The sequence below is a fragment of the Procambarus clarkii genome, chromosome 39 (assembly GCF_040958095.1).
Source record: "Procambarus clarkii isolate CNS0578487 chromosome 39, FALCON_Pclarkii_2.0, whole genome shotgun sequence".
Lineage (NCBI taxonomy): Eukaryota > Metazoa > Arthropoda > Malacostraca > Decapoda > Cambaridae > Procambarus > Procambarus clarkii.
Genome location: NC_091188.1, coordinates 677,484 through 694,951, shown reverse-complemented (window position 1 = coordinate 694,951; position 17,468 = coordinate 677,484).

Here is a 17,468-nt window from a genome sequence, read left to right as displayed (position 1 = left end):
AGGCCAGGACTTCCAGTTTCCAGTGAGCTAGAGTAGTGTGGAGAGGGACCTGGAGACCAGGGCTTCCAGTTTCCAGTGAGCTAGAGTAGTGTGGAGAGGGACCTGGAGGCCAGGGCTTCCAGTTTCCAGTGAGCTAGAGTAGTGTGGAGAGGGACCTGGAGGCCAGGACTTCCAGTTTCCAGTGAGCTAGAGTAGTGTTGAGAGGGACCTGGAGGCCAGGGCTTCCAGTTTCCAATAAGCGAATGCTGGAATGGCCGGATAATAACCTACCTGCCCAAGCTGCTGTTAGGGCCGGGGGATATAGGCGTTCCAGGGATCTCTTGCGTTCTACCTGCAGGTTCTTGGGGCTTATGGAATATCAGGCGGGCCTCAAGCTGGAAGCGAAGCATCAACTCAACAAAAGCAAAACAGCTTTAAAATTCTCCTCACACTGCAAATGTGTATTTTGCATCGTAAAAGAACTTTCTAGCGGCACACTAAGAACTACACACTACAATATTTGAACTGGACTAAAGAGTACCGGCAAAGACCTTATCGTTTCTAAGTATTGTTGGCCTCTAGTACCTACCTGGAAGCTGGAAGTGTCATGTGACTACAATATGATGATAAATGGTTCCTTGAAAGTGGTTGTTCCGCCAACCTGACCGCTAAGTGGCTGCTGGTCGTGCTGCAGCCTGGAAAGCCTTATTCCAGGTCTCCAAGGAAATCTGGAGCGCCAGGCAGCAATTACTACACCCGGCATCTGGAATATGCAGCCGAGACGTCAGTTATCCTGGAGCGTCCTTACCTAGCACTACTTACCTATCAGTGTCGACGAGGGTGTCGGGTCTAACTCTGGATGTTTTAATGTGTGCATCTTTTTCTATCTTTTTTTTCTTTCTCTCCGTCTAAGTGGTTGGGCACCTTTCCCTCCCCCCCCCTGTCCCATCCCCAACCCTTATCCTGACCCCTTCAAGGGCTATATAGTCGTAACGGCTTGGTGCTTTCCCCTTGATAGTTCCTTCCTTTTCTCTGTCTCTGCCTTAAGGTTATCTTGAGATGATTTCGTTTTTTTTTTTTTAGTGTCCCCGCGGCCCGGTCCTCGACCAGGCCTCCACCCCCAGGAAGCAGCCCGTGACAGCTGACTAACACCCAGGTACCTATTTTACTGCTAGGTAACAGGGGCATAGGGTGAAAGACACTCTGCCCATTGTTTCTCGCCGGCGCCTGGGATCGAATCCAGGACCACAGGATCACAAGTCCAGTGTGCTGTCCGCTCGGCCGACCGGCTCCCTCTATCTCTCTTTCTCTTTCTCTCTCTCTGACCCAGTGCCATTCCTAGTGACCCTTGTTTAAGGTTTAAACCAATTCTTAAAGTTAGTTCTTGGTTATCTAAGACACTCCAGTTCGACACATCACATTGCTATCTGGTAATCTCTACAGCCTCTCCAGCTAATTAATATATCGTCTGAAGGCGGCCAGGCATCAACATTGACGCGGATAAGACTGGCTATCGGCTGTCTATCATTCCTCACGATAGCACTGCCCAGAACCACAGCCCGTCATTCATGGCGATAAGGAACTATATGAGACTGTTGATATCTTGCCCCGCCCTCGCCTCGCTATCTTAATTAATATTCCGAATTTTAAAATAAGTTTGTGGCGTCCTCTACACAAAAGGAGATTGTTTTCACGTTTTTTATCAATAGATTCGGAGCCACGTAAATCCCCGGGTGTGTCGCCCACACACACCGGGGCCTTAGTTGCTACTTTAAGAAAGATTTTTTGTTTTTTGCTCGTTGCTCTTCATTATATATACGAACCGGAAGTACCCCGTGAAAGTTTATTATCTTGACAATCGCCGCGCTGTATTGCCTTAAGATATGCCAAGATCCCAAAATCCCAAGATACAAGATGCCAAGATCCCAAGATACTGAGATCCCAAGATTCCAAGATACAAGATGCCAAGATCCCAAGATACTAAGATCCCAAGATACTAAGATCCCAAGATACTAAGATCCCAAGATACTAAGATCCCAAGATACTAAGATCCCAAGATACTAAGATCCCAAGTTCCCAAGATCACAAGATCCCAAGATACAGAACCCAAGATACAAGATCCCAAGATCCTAAGATCCCAAGATACAAGATCACATCTTCGCTATAACTTCCCAAGATCCTGCCATCATAAGATCGTAAGATAACGAGATGTGGGCTTAAGGGCACACTCAATCAAATCCTTTTTTTTCATACCTCCGGCTAATCCTCTTAAGTGGCCTACAAACCTTTGAAGTTCAGAATGGTTTGAAAAGTTAACCTGAAACTCGGTTTTTGTTCCACTGTTTTTTTGTAAATGAGTTTTTTTTTTGGTAGTGAAGCGGAGACAGGTTTATGTGGTGGCTGATACACCATTGTCATGAAGACTTTTGTTGTTTCTGTGGTTAAAATGGTTGACAGAAACCCGGTCTCAGGGCTGTGCTGGTCCAAACTCGATCCCCACACACACACGTTATCAGTTAGGAGTCGTGTGTCAAGTGTTTTTCTCCCATAAAGAGGAGGTTTGGTGGCTGAATTTACAAGCATTTGACCAATGTTTATGAGGGGCTGTGTTTATGAGGACAGACGGCTAGCATTATTATTGTTCCAATCAATTTATGAAACATTTGATTAAGTGACCGAATGAGCTGATAGCTGGATGTGATTATTTGGTCTTGGTGATAAGTTATCTAATTTAGCGTGTTCCATCCTAAATTGATGGACGTGGCGCGATAACTGGACACCCAACTACACCCCCACACCCCCACTACACCCCCCACAACACCCCCACAACACCCCCACACCCCCACTACACCCCCCACAACACCCCCACAACACCCCCACACCCCCCACATCCCCCCTACACCCCCAAAACCCCCCCCACACCCCCCGCAACATCCCCACACCCCTACACCCCCACAACACCACCCCACACCCCCACTACACCCCCACGACACCCCAGTTTCCGGCCTGGTGAATTATCAGCTGATCTGTTGGCGTACGGTAGGGTGGGCGCCCGAGGTAGGGCGCCCACCCGCCCGTCCGGGTCCTCCCGCCTTCATAAACTACTGGGCGGGGGCGCGGGGTGGGCACACATACCCTACAAAAACGGGTCGAGGGTGCCCCCGCAGTCTGGCTTTTGAGCAGAATTGGATCATTTGTCGAGAAGGCTCGACTTGGAGACGGCTAGGAGATATGCGTGAGTTGGAGCGGATCAGAACGACGGCGTTCGTGAGTGTTGGATTTATATACCGACTTGCTAGGCGTTCAGGGCAGAAGAGTGCCGTTCGTGAGCGTGGATTTAGTGTTGTGGAACGCAGCGAGCAACGTGCAACAACTTTTGCGATATTTAACGGTGAAATAAGCACTTAAGTGTCGCGCAAGACTTGAGGTTAATGGTTGATTTTATTCATAAATGATTTGCACAAATCGCAGCAGTTGTGGCTCGGGTGAACAGCTGTGCAGATGTAAACAAACTTATCATTTGCGTTCGAGCGGCATATTGGTGCACCATTCTGCGTCACTTAAAATTACGAGACAGATAACTTGCATATGACAGATGCAACACCAGATTCTAGTAATTTGCATTGCCTATATGTTGTAGGGGAGAGTAATACATTATTCCCCAATCTCTCCCTCTCTGAACAAAGCCACAAGGGCCGTGACGAGGATTCGAACCTGCGTCCGGGAGCATCCCAGGCACTGCCTTAATCGACTGAGCTACGACAGGGTAAAAGGGTTGAAACCGAAGTTCTCCCTCTCTCTCACTTCTCTCCTTTCTCTCTCTCTTGTTCCCTGATTGATTGATTGATTGAGATTAAGCCACCCAAGAGCATGGGCATGAATAGCCCGTTAGTGGACTCTTGTTCCCTACTGTATGTGTGTATATTTACCCGGCAGGGCGCGGGTTGCTCACCATTTGGTTCCACGCGAGACATCTCCCGTCACGCAGGGTGCAGTCGCACCTCCACAGATCTCCAGTATCAGCTCTTGATACTGGTAATGGCTCAAAAGGGCCACCACTTACGGGTTATTCATGCCCGTGCTAGTAGGTGCGGTTGTAGTGCTAGGGAGAAGGGGGGGGGGTTGTGGAAGGGAATTAGTAGTCTCAGGGAAGATGGGAGGGAGTTTAGCGGAAAGGCAGCTATGGGGTGGAGGGGGGGGAAGGGTGTTAAACAGTTGGGACGGGATAGGTGGTAATGGGGAGGAGCAGAGATGGCTATTTGGGGAGAGTAAGAGAGACGTGGCCGGAGCTGGTGGGATGGAGCAGCCTCCCTTCATCTCCCTCCTTCATCTTGAGGTTATCTTGAGATGATTTCGGGGCTTTACTGTCCCCGCGGCCCGGTCCTCGACCAGGCCTCCACCCCCAGGAAGCAGCCCGTGACAGCTGACTAACACTCGGGTACCTATTTTACTGCTAGGTAATAGGGGGGCATAGAGTGAAAGAAACTCTGCCCATTGTTTGGAATGAGGAGTTTCTTACACCCTGATGCTTCTGTTCACCTAGCAGTAAATAGATACCTGGGGGTTAGACAGCTGCTACGGGTTGCTTCCTGGGGGGAGGTGTAACAAAAAAAAGGAGGCCTGGTCGAGGACCGGGCCGCAGGGCCGCTAAGCCCCGAAATCTCAAGATAACCTGAAGATAGATAACCTCCCTAATATTATAACCAACGTGAGATCAATTTACTGATCAACCTGATTAAAAATAGCCTTGGTTACCTGTCCTCACATTTAATGCGCCGTAATTTTCACACAGTCGACCAAAGCTGTAATGAAATTATAAATCATTGTAAAACTAACGCATTCTGGGACACGTCACGACTTGCCTTATAGGCTTGGTAGAAAACGTCGGAAAGTGGACGTTTCTGGCTTGGCGAAAGCGCTTCAAATTTTACGTTTTGCAAATCGTGGGAAAACGGAGTGGTCTTATAGATGAATAATTAAATAAATGGATGAGGAGGAGGAGTAGTTTAGGGCAGCAGGTGTGGCCGTGAGATGAGAGATGACAGGTGTGTCGGCAAGTTGCAGGGGAGTTTTGCAATAATTATTGCCACATTTATCTCTATAATTCTGGGAGTGGAAGGTATATGTGTGTGTGTGTGTGTTTACCCTCCTCGCTCCTCGGGTCCTCCACGCCTGTCTGTATTCCCACACTTTCCAACATTAATTTCCCTTTATCTGTTCAGGAACTTTGTAGATTAATATGTAAATAATTTGGTGGAGGTGATATGTTGGCCAGGTGGTGCTTGGGGGCCAGTTGTGTATCACACACAACTGGCCAGGTGGTGCTTGGGGGCCAGTTGTGTATCACACATCTGGCTCACACACGCCGCCTGAGGGGGCCAGAGGTCGTCCCAACTCGGGTCCACGGAGTCCTATCCTCAGGCTATCCTCCTCGAAAGCTCCGCTCCACCCCTCAAAGAAGCATTCGGAACTGTTATCGTTTGAAATAACCAAAACTAAACTTTCTGCTATCATACACATTAATATTATATTGTGTATAGTTTGGTCTAGAATAGATCAGGTTGGGCGTCTTGGTTTTTTTGTATATTATCGGTATGTTGAGTTCGTGGGTGTGAAGCGGTCTGCCTGTCCTCGGGGTAGAGTCGAGGACAGACTGTGTAGTCCCTCGAGGCGCAGGTAACTCGTGGTGTTGAGGCTGGAGGGTGGTGAAGGTAGTGTGGTGACTGTTGGGCAGACAGTCTACCGGTGATCATCACTTTTATTATTATTAATACATTAGGTACATCTGCATTAGTGCAGCTGCCGTAGACTATATGAAGTGGAGTACAGTGTGTCAAAAAGCTAGCTACGTGGTGCTAAAAGTCCCCATCTCGCAGGATGGTTAGTCATACAGAGGCATGTGTTCAATAGCCTGCACTGGCAAATTTTGGGTACACTGTGAGGATATCTTCAAGAACACGAGAGTGAATAAAGTAATTGCAAAGCTCCAGGTTCCTCATGCCAACTGGTCTGAAAGGTCTAATAACTGGGCATTCGGTGATGTAGTGTGGGAGATCATGCAGCAGTTCCTGCTCACAGAGTTTGCAACTGGAGTGCTCAGGATTGGGAGATCCATCACTTGCAGCCACCTGCCACAGGTAACGGTAACCCAACCTGATCCTGGCAACCACTGTGTCGCACAGTCTAGTGGACGTTTTGTGCTGTCCATAGATATAGGCTTCAGATCTGAACATTGCTCAACACACCTGCCTGAGCAGTAGTGGAGTCTTGGGAGGATGTCTGCTGAGATCAGCAGCCCTCGAGCTGAACGTCTCGAGTGTCGACATTCTCGTCACATTCAGTGAACGACATTGTGTGTCGGTCGTTAGTGAGCTTCCCTCAACACCTTCACCCCTTGATTGTTGATTTACACCCCCGCCCCTCCCCCCCCCTCTCCCATAACCCTTCCTCTCTCTTACTCCCTTCCCACCCTCCTCTTCCCCTCCTCTTCCCCACCCTGGAGGTGGGGAGGAGGAAGACAGCCTCCCCACCTGAGTGGTCGTCAACCACACCACAGGAGCCTCTGTGGCAGTCAGTTACTGCCCCGCTCCTGTGCCAGGTAAGTTACGGGCTCACCATAGCCCGTGCTACTTGGAACTTGTTCCGAGTAGCTGAATCTATAACAACATGGGGTTGAACTCAAACCTTGCCCAAACGTTACTCCCTTTAAATACCGGAGACAAACACGATCGACGAATAAAATTAATCACAAGAAATGTGCGTGAGGTCGATCAAGCGGCGGGGACCCTCGGCCAGCAGGTCACGTGACTGCCCTCGGCCTGTCTCTTAGACAGGTCTGGTCACGTGACTACTCTAATGTGTGTTGATTGGCTGATTGGCCTTGAGCGGCATGATGGTTCGGGGAGGGGGGGGGGGGTGGATGGTATACGACCGACCCCTGAAGGTAGCTTCTAAATTAAATTTTGCCCCGAGGGGCGAGTTTATTGGGCAGCGTCACTCATCCTGTGAGTGGACACACCGCCATAGTGACAGTATTGGGCAGCGCCACTCATCCTGTGAGTGGACACACCGCCATAGCAGCGTGTACAACACTCCCCAATAGGAAGAAAACCCGCTGGGTTGTTCATCCTGTCACTTGTATCCAGACACAGCTGGGACTTGCTTAACTGTCTCAACTAGATAGCGGATGCCACCAGATATCTTCTCCTTGCCTCGGCCCCATTACAGCCAGGGTGGGGGGAGGGTGAGTGCTCACCTATTTATTCTCGCCTATTTGTGCCTGCAGGATCGACCATTAGCTCCTGGACACCGCCTCTCTAGCCTCCGGTTGTCTAAAGCAATGACTCCTGGCCTATTTCTCTATCATATCTACTTTTAAAATTATGAGTATATTTTGTTTCTATAACCTTATCCTTTAATTCATTTCCCCAATAATATTATTGCGTGTGTGTGATTGTGTGTGTGTGTGTGTGTGTGTGTGTGTGTGTGTGTGTGTGTGTGTGTGTGTGTGTGTGTGTGTGTGTGTGTGTGTACTTGCCTAGTTGTGCTTGCGGGGCTTGAGCTTTGGCTCTTTGGTCCCGCCTCTCAACTGTCAATCAACTGGTGTACAGATTCCCAGGGGGGGGGGGGACACCATTACCAACAAGTATCAACAGAGGGCGCCGGTGTTGAAGGGGAAGGGGGGGGGGTGTTTGTTTACATAGTGACGTCACAGTGTTATCGAGGCGGGAGTTTCCCGTCTTGGTCAGACCACACACACCGACCTTCCTCCGTTTTCTTTACCGTCGCCATGACAGCTCTTCCGTTGTCACATGGAATTTACAGTGACGGATTGCGTGTACAGTGACCGATTGCGTGCTTCAGAGGCCTATTGCAGAGTACAACCTGGCCTCCACATTGATAGTACCTATAGCTACTATGGCTGGAACGTACAAAATAGAAACCATTAAACCCACCAAACTCATGTACAACAAAAGTACTAAAGTGTACATCAGTACCTGCCTGACGCTAACCTAATGGAGCAGGCCTAAATACACACTAGGTCTATGATAATCATAGGCCTAATTTAGTACAAATATGTACTATACTAGGCTCGGGAAAAGGTTTGGTTTTGTTGCATTCTGTCTTAAGAGGCCTGAAGTAAATATTATGAAACGTGGACTTGGGTGTAACTCTCAATACTTTGTACACCAGTGCACGGGGAGGCAGCACCTGTGTACACACACCTGCCTGTTCCCTCCCTACACCCAACACCTGTACAACGGTCTAAATATTTCATACATTTTGATATATAAAATTTAAAAAAACATTTAGCATTCAGTCTTAAGTGATGCCATGTTGGTAAAGCACTTAAGAGCTGTTACTACTGTCTACCCCTTCTCTGTCGCCCCTTTTCTACCCTCTACCTTCTCTCTACCACCGTTTCTACCTCTCATCTACTCGCTACTACGTCTACATCATCTACCAATGACTCCGTCCGGGAAGGACTATAGCGGCAGTTGTCATACAGCAGATCACGGCGCCATTGTGTCAGCGACGCGCCACCGCGCTGCCGGACACCCCAAACAGCCCGACGGAAAAAAATAATTTGTGGACTTGTCATTGTGTGGGGCTGAGATGGTCCTGGGAGAGGGGGAGGGAGGGTAGGAAGAGCAGTTAAGGGGAAGGGGAGACAATGACAGTCAGGCAGTCAGCTATAGTTTGAAAGTAAATAAGAGTTATTTGAATTATTCGATTAAATGGTTTTTTTTTAGGCTGGGGCTTGGGAGCTGACGCTTGATCACCCAAGCCCGCGTCAGTTATGATGCTCTGCAGAGCAGACAGACGCTGACAGACTCCGTATAAACACAAGTACGGTAAGACACGACCATACGTAGTGGGACATTTGCCGTGAGGTAAAGTACGGTAGGGACACGACCATGCGTAGTGGGACATTTGCCGTGAGGTAAAGTACGGTAAGACACCACCATACGTAGTGGGACATTTGCCGTCAGGTAAAGTACGGTAGGGACACGAACGGTGAGGAATTACGATCTAAAGAATAGGAAACATCAAAAGCATTCAATATATGAGAGAGACAGAGGGAAAAGAGGAGAGAAACAGCGCAAACTAAGGCAGTTGCAGAAAGAAATATAAGAAAAAATTGGAAAAAAATATGGAAACCATATAGATTACTTTATAAGTATTTTATATGTTGTGAACATTATCATACAGTGACGCGAGATTAACATAAATATGAAAATGTCCAGTGTTATTCAGGAATGTTGTACCAGAACTAAGATCATCAAACTGTGAGGCGAAGATAAGTGTGTTCGATTTCACGACACTTGAGAAAGACAGAGAAGACATGATAACGACATACAAGATTCTCAGGAGGAATTGGTATTGTCAATAATAAGGACATGTTCAGTTTAAGTGGCTGAACCAAGAGACCTTGCTGGAAACTTTAGGCTCTAATGAGTTAGAGATGTTTGAATTTTTAGTATAAAAAGTAGTGAGGAAATAGATCGAACTAGCGAGAGAGAGAGATCACACACACACACACACACCCCAAATGAGCTACAGAGATATTAGAAAGAACTTTTTTAGTGTCAGAGTGGTTGACAAATGGAATGCATTAGGAAGTAATGTGGTGGAGGCTGACTCCATACACAGTTTCAAGTGTAGATATGATAGAGCCCAGTAGGCTCAGGAACCTGTACACCAGTTGATTGACGGTTGAGAGGCGGAACCAAAGCTCAACCCCCGCAAGCACAATTAGGGGAGCACAGCTAGGTGAGTACACACAACCATAGTAGGTTGGTTAGGCGGGCGGAAAGAGCAGAGCTCAACCCCCGTAAGAACAACCGGGTGAATACAACCATACGAGACTTATCGATCGCCAAACATCGATGTCCTTTCCAGCTTCCATTTTAATTCATGGTGTGTAGCTCCACCTTTTGTTCAAGACAAGAATAACATCCCCAGGAGGGGGGGGGGACATCCCCCAGGAGGGGGGGGAGGGAGGGGGGCTTTTGTTTTCCTCTTTTGTCTTGTCATTTGGACGCTGTGGTTCTTGTTATTGGTTCCCGGCGCCACTAATGAAGCCCTCGCTGCTTCCTCGAGCATTTTGGGTAGACATTTGTATCTATATGATCCACTCTGCTGTTGTGGGAGACGTGTGGTGGAGGGAGGGATTAGTGGTTGTGTGCGGAGACTTCTCTTTCACTCAGGAGACGTGAGTGACATGAGGAGGCCTCATGAGTGAGCTTAAGCTGTGTCAATGCTCTCTGGAGAATTACGGGCTCACCATAGCCCGTGCTACATGGACACTTCGTCCTGAGTAGCTCAATCTTTAACAACAACATCTCTGGAGAACACACAGCACCGCTCCTGTGCCAGGTAAGTCCAGTACGGGCTCACCATAGCCCGTGCTACTTGGAACTTGAGTAGTTTAATCTATAACAACAACTACTTTCTGGAAGACTAAAAGAAACTCCTAAAGCAACAGTTTAAGAAGGACAATATGAAGTTTTAACAAACTCCTCCAAATCTGTGTTGCAGGTTTGGTACTTTGTCATTAGTGGTGGCATTGGTGGCATCGGTTGGCACCACTGGGGTGAGGTCAGGCACGGGGGGGTCGACGCCTGGCACCCCTGAACAAGCCGCTCATTTAATAATTAGTTAATTTCGAATAGCAACTTAATGTGAATTGGATTTGAAGGGTTGTGTTCGTTCATTGTGGTGAGTATTTGATTACCACCACATGCCTTAGTGTGTGTGTGTGTACGTGTGGTGTGTGTGCGTGTGTGTGTGTGTGTGTGTGTGTGTGTGTGTGTGTGTGTGTGTGTGTGTGTGTGTGTACTCACCTAGATGTGCTGCAGGGTTGAGCTAGGCTCAGTAAATTTAGCAGTAAAATCTAGCAGTAAATTAGGTACCTGGGTGTTAGTCAGCTGTCACGGGCTGCTTCCTGGGGGTGGAGGCCTGGTCGAGGACCGGGCCGCGGGGACACTAAAGCCCCGAAATCATCTCAAGATAACCTCAAGATAGGCTCCTGGGCCCCGCCATCCGAACGTTCTTACAATAATGCCCCGACTCATTTCTCATACTTTTATCATATTTACATTTACAACTTTGTATAGAATTTTATTTTATTTATCTGTATAGAAGTCGGTACAATGGTTGTGAGGGCGGCGGCCATCTTGGTGATTGAGGGGAACAGTCTTACCAAACGACTAACAAGTACAGCATTCTTCAAAGAATGAAGAATACTTAGTATTGAATAAAAGGTGTATGCAAAGATCGATACATTGTAACTCTATTTTATTTCGCATAATGACTACATCAGGCTAAAGCGGCGATACAATGAATTATACAGCTGTAGTAGCATTTCTAGATTATAAAATACTAGGAGTTAGTAGCACAAGATTTGTGTGCGAGTTAGTAGCACAAGATTTGTGTGTGAGTTAGTAGCACAAGATTTGTGTGTGAGTTAGTAGCACAAGATTTGTGTGTGAGTTAGTAGCACAAGATTTGTGTGTGAGTTAGTAGCAAGAGGTTGAGTACTGGCAAGATGAAAGTAGGTGATTTATTATAATTTTTTTAATAAAGTATAGATTGGATAATTTTTTCATTCACTAGGGAGTGAGTTCCATAGACTCTTAGTCTATGTATAAACAAGAGACTTAACTTATGGCCAAGGAACATTCCCTCTTGTTTACTATTAGTGTTGACATTGTCTACTGTCTGACGATGTAGTTGATTTGACGACTTGCTGCCATAGAAAATGTAGGTCTTTTATAAGTCTAAGTTTAGTGTGAGTTTGTTGGTCAAACTCACCCTAAACTTTAATGAGTAAACTATTTTTTAACTCATTATTTACCACATTAGTGTGTTGGTTGGGCTTTGGAAAGATGAGTATCGTCAGCAAATAGGTTTATGAACGTAGGAAACATTTGACGTGTCATTGATGTATACGAGAAATTAGAGAGGTTCCAAGATGGTGCCCCGCGGCACTCCTGGGGTAGAGTGGGAGAGATTGAGTCATTGATGACTTCATATTGGTGTCTGTTGTGGAGATGATGGTGTATAGTTGAGAGTGAGGCCTCCAGTTTGATGGTGATCACTGCTTGTGATTGGTGTTCCACTGTCAACGCCTCACATTTGCATGTTTTGAAAGATTTGTTGATTAGATTTCAGATATTACAATCCCTCTTAGTAATCCATGAAGGGATTTTGCTTTTTGGTGGCTAAATCGTCAATTTGAAACCCAATATAAAGTTTACCATAAACCGACATTTAGTATACTGTAAACTGAGTTGTATTTTAGGTCTGTGTTAACTGCCACTGTTCTATTAACTACCAACGGATCTTTATTAACAGCAAATAAAATATTATCTGATTGTGAGAGAGATGTGTTCATTTAAGAACACATCTGGGTGAAGTTCTGATTCTCATCCTGTGGGTGGTAGTGGACCCCCATACCCATCCTGTGGGTGGTAGTGGACCCCCATGCCCATCCTGTGGGTGGTAGTGGACCCCCATGCCCATCCTGTGGGTGGTAGTGTACCCCATGCCCATCGTGTGGGTGGTAGTGGACCCCATACCCATCCTGTGAGTGGTAGTGGAAAAGATTAGAGAAGCACATAATGGGCTCAGGAACTGAACCTCCAAATTAGTTTTAACGAAGTAAGTTGGAGGAGGGACGAGATGGCTACACAGTGTACCCCATACACCCTCACATACACCCTCACATATACCCTCACATACCCTCACATACACTCACACACACTCACATACACCCTCACACAAGCATCAACCTTGCGTCAGGAGACCTACACAAGCAGTGTTTTCATCTATATAGTTGTACAGTAATTATTGATGTGTTTATTCTATGATAATTGTTTTGTTTACTCTTCTCCAGTAACTATCAATGAGAAAAGACGGGAACACCAGACTGTTGTGATTACTGTCTTACGCTTAGTCGCCTACGCAGGATTTACGCTTATTTGTTGACCAAATATGCTCCATCCCCCTGAGGTGGGAAGCCTTATACATGGTCAGGAGTGTGTGTGTGTGTGGCTCTGTTATCCCCTGCTGCTGCATTCATACGTCTTAGCTGATTGGGCAAGAGTCTCAGTGGTTGTGCGGGGCGCTGTCTGCACGCTTCTCTAGCATGATATCTATATCAGGCGATTAAGGCGCGTCTGGGATCCTCCTGGACGTAAGTTAGAACCATCATCACGGCCCTTGTGGATTTGTTCATTTAAATATGGTGTGTTTAGTAATATTTAGTAAATGATACTTGTATATGAAGCGCGCACGCACGCGCGCGGGCGCAACCCCCCCCCCCCCCCCCAGACACACAGTACTACATTGCAAGACGAACTAGTCAATATCCAGAGACAATTTGTGAAATGGCTACTGGAGCTCAACACAGGCAAATGCAAGGGTATGATGATATTACTGGGATGAAGCCTCTGATACACTGCATAAGGGAAGACAACTTCCCACTTGATGGACCCCAGCCAGAGGGACCCCAGCCAGGGGACCCCAGCCAGGGGACCCCAGCCAGGGGACCCCAGCGAGGGGACCCCAGCGAGGGGACCCCAGCCAGGGGACCCCAGCCAGGGGGATCCCAGCCAGAGGGACCCCAGCCAGGGGGACCCCAGCCAGGGGGACCCCAGCCAGAGGGACCCCAGCCAGGGACCCCAGCCAGGGGACCCCAGCCAGGGGATCCCCAGTCTACCAGCACCTACTCACCAACAAGGGCTAACTGGCTAACCAAACCCGCTACTTAGACTAGCCCTAAACTGCCTTAATCCAATCTTACAATCCAACCATCCAATCCTCTCGCGAGCAGTGAGAGTCCAGGAGTCTCTGAGAGGCTCCAGCGTGTCTCAGGTTCATCTTCCTATATAAAGACTCAAAAATTGCTTTGAGATGAACATAATCTGTACAGGAGAGGCTGTGTAGGGGCAGGTCGAGGCTAGGCCTATACACGGCCTATCCCCAAAAAATATTGTGTATTACTAAATTGAGTTTCGTCTCTTGTGTGTGTGTGTGTGTGTGTGTGTGTGTGTGTGTGTGTGTGTGTGTGTGTGTGTGTGTGTGTGTGTGTGTGTGTGTGTGTATATATATATATATATATATATATATATATATATATATATATATATATATATATATATATATATATATATAATATGAAATTGGATTTGCGGTTATTCTAACTACTGTGAAATCTGGAGACGCCGAGGCAAGCAGTTAAGGCAGCCTTCAGTAACGAGGGGGGGGGGAAATAGGCCTAACGAGGGGGGCTGCAGCCAGCCTATAACCACCCGCCCCCTCCCCCCTCCCCCCCTCCCCCCCCCCCTCCCCCCTTCCTTAACATACAAATGAAAACATTAATTTACCGGGTCTAGTTCTTCTTTAGGGTCAAGAGGGGCACAAGAGCTGTCGGGGGGGGGGGGGCGTGGGCCCCGGGTGTGTGTGGGGGGGGGGAGGGGGTCCTGTGGGCCTGGAAAAGGGGGGGAGGGGTGAGGAAGAGGGAGGGGAGTGAGAGAAGAGAGAGAGAGAGAGAGAGAGAGAGAGGATGGTGGTAGATAACAACAGTAAAGTAAAGATAACTCTTGCTATCGTTCACCTGCGAATGATAACCTGCTGTCGTTCAACAATAGCTGATCGATAACTCGAGACTCCCTTCCGTTCATGCTATCGTTCACCCACCAATTAGACCACGTTCACTCGTGAGTAACGAGTACACCTTCCCAGAGTACATATGAATCCATGTTGCTCTCCTCTTGTCCCTGTAACTTCAGTACCTTATCGTTCATTAATGAATAATATTTGATTATTCACCTCATCCCTTGTGGGGAGCGACCTGTCCTACACCCTGGCGTGCCCAAGACTGGTGCCCCGAGGCACGGCGCGGCGGGGCAGCCTCTTACAAAGTGGTAATACATATTCGCTACCTCATTAGGGGCTCTGGTGCGGTCTATCTGGGTATAGGCATACACTGTTGGGTCTATAGGGGTCTATAGGTGTGGGAGGTGGTCTCTCTGTGTCTCTCTCTCTGTCTTTCTCTCTCTCTGTCTTTCTCTCTCTCTGTCTCTGTGTCTCTGTCTCTGTCTCTCTCTCTCTCTCTCTCTCTCTCTCTCTCTCTCTCTCTCTGTCTTTCTCTCTCTCTCTCTGTCTCTGTGTCTCTGTCTCTGTGTCTCTGTCTCTGTCTCTGTCTCTGTCTCTCTCTCTGTCTGTCTCTCTCTCTCTCTCTCTCTCTCTCTCTCTCTCTCTCTCTCTCTCTCTCTCTCTCTCTCTCTCTCTCTCTCTCTCTCTCTCTCTCTCTCTCTCTCTGTCTCTCTGATATCAGGTGATCGTGTGTATCTCCTCTGACTTTGGTACAAAGTATATTGTCGAATATTAAGAAAATGAGTCGTTTCTGAGCTTGGATTTGCTGTTACTACCATCGTGTGAACTGTGAGTTATGATTGGCTCCCTCGAAGGCACCACCACAACCCACAATCAGAAGTTTCATGCCTAATAGAACTGGCAACAAATCTGGCAGTAATGAACAGGTGTACTACAGCTGTGTAACCCAAACTAACACCTGTACAACTTGTAATACAACGAGCTTACTGTTTAGGTTGTGTTGTACTACACCTGTGTACACTAGTAATGATAATAACAGTACAAGTACCAGATTGTAGATTGTAATAATGTGGATAAATTGAGGAGAATTAAGATATGCACGGCAGACTTATCCAACACATCAATAAGATTCATTCAGTTTGAAAACAAACTATTTATACCATGAAGTAAAATAAATATGTACAATCTCAGGATTTTAACATCAACATACTTAGTGTCACCTGGTCTGGGTCAGTCACTGGACACACACACCTCCTGAAGTGCCTGGAAAAAAACACTTACTGTGTGTGTTTAGATGGGTGAGTGTCTTCAGAAAGGCAACCATTTTGTTGACCAACAACTATCATTTGTTTGTGAACTATTCCCTCAAGTGCGGGTTTGAATTGCATTGATTGCAATGATTGTGAGGACGGACACCCAGAAAGATTTTGCAACTAAGATTACAAAGATCAGCATTGTGTAGGCCTCATAGTTCACATCCATACAGGCTTAGAGATGGACTGTTGACCAGACCACACACTAGAAGGTGAAGGGATGACGACGTTTCGGTCTGTCCTGGACCATTCTCAAGTCGATTGTGAGCAGTCGTCTTGAGAATGGTCCAGGACGGACCGAAACGTCGTCGTCCCTTCACCTTCTAGTGTGTGGTCTGGTCAACATACTTTAGCCACGTTATTGTGACTCATCGCCTGCTTAGAGATGGACTGTTACATAACTTTACATTCGGCCAGGTGTTAAGATGACCAAATTCACTCATAATGACATTTGTTATTAGTACTTGTGGAGGCCATAGAGGCGGTGCTGATGCAAATTGCTCTGAATATTAGAGCAAACAACTCTATTAAAAATTGTTGAGGTATGCAAGCAGGTTGAGTTAGGCTTCAGGTTCAAGTTGTCTCCTAGTCCAGCTACTGACCATTCCCAGGATGATGCATGCCATAATAGTTAGCTAACTCCCAGGAACCTATTACTTCAAGGCATCACGTGTAAGGAAACATCCAAACGTCTCTATCCTACCGCGGGTATCGAACCCGGGACCTTTCGACAATAGCCCGGCGTCGCTAACTACTGTAGAGGAACTTTGAATACATTGTCAAAGGACCTCCAGGTGTGTCTTGAACTACTGTGAGGCAGCGAGGGGCGCCTCCACAATCTACAAGGTGCGTCAGGAAGATGATTAGCGAGAGCTCTCCTGCCCACCATGTAAGGGAAGAAGAGTTATGGTGTATGGGAGGCGAACTATGGCGCGGGTTGCTGCAATACGGCACCCCGAAGAGGCTCGCTGGCCGGCGTCCGGACCTCTGATTTACTGCCGGATAGTTCGGCGTCCAACAAGGAGTGTTGTGCCTCCAGGCCCAGGCCAGGTAGGTCCTCACCAGCGCCTCCTTCAGTCCCCGTGTGTGCTCTTCCTCTCTCTCGGTGCCTGTCTTCTGAGGTGCTCATTAATCCCTCACTACCCGTGGTCTGGTGTGCTCTGAGGACCATCTTGGCGGGCTCGTCTCGAACCACAACCAGCTCCCCGGGGAGGCTGGTGGAGGCGGCTCAAGCCTAGCCTAAAATGGCCTTCACTCGTGTGAGTTGGATTCATTTTGTTTTCATGACCAATATTTCTGGTTGTAAACGTCGCTGGAAGATGAGGTTTGTGTCTTGGGGAGGACGTGGAGCGTCTCGTGGGGAGAGTGGGGTAGTGGGGAATAGGTAAGGGCAAGAGTTCTCGTCTAATGACACTTTTAAGGGACCTATTTGATAACTCAAGATTCCGTTCAATACTGACTTTATTTACTGCAGCCTTAGCATCAACTTTGTCATGTTCCTGCAGGCATTATGAGAAGGAATCCACAACATTTTTATATTTACCATTTTTA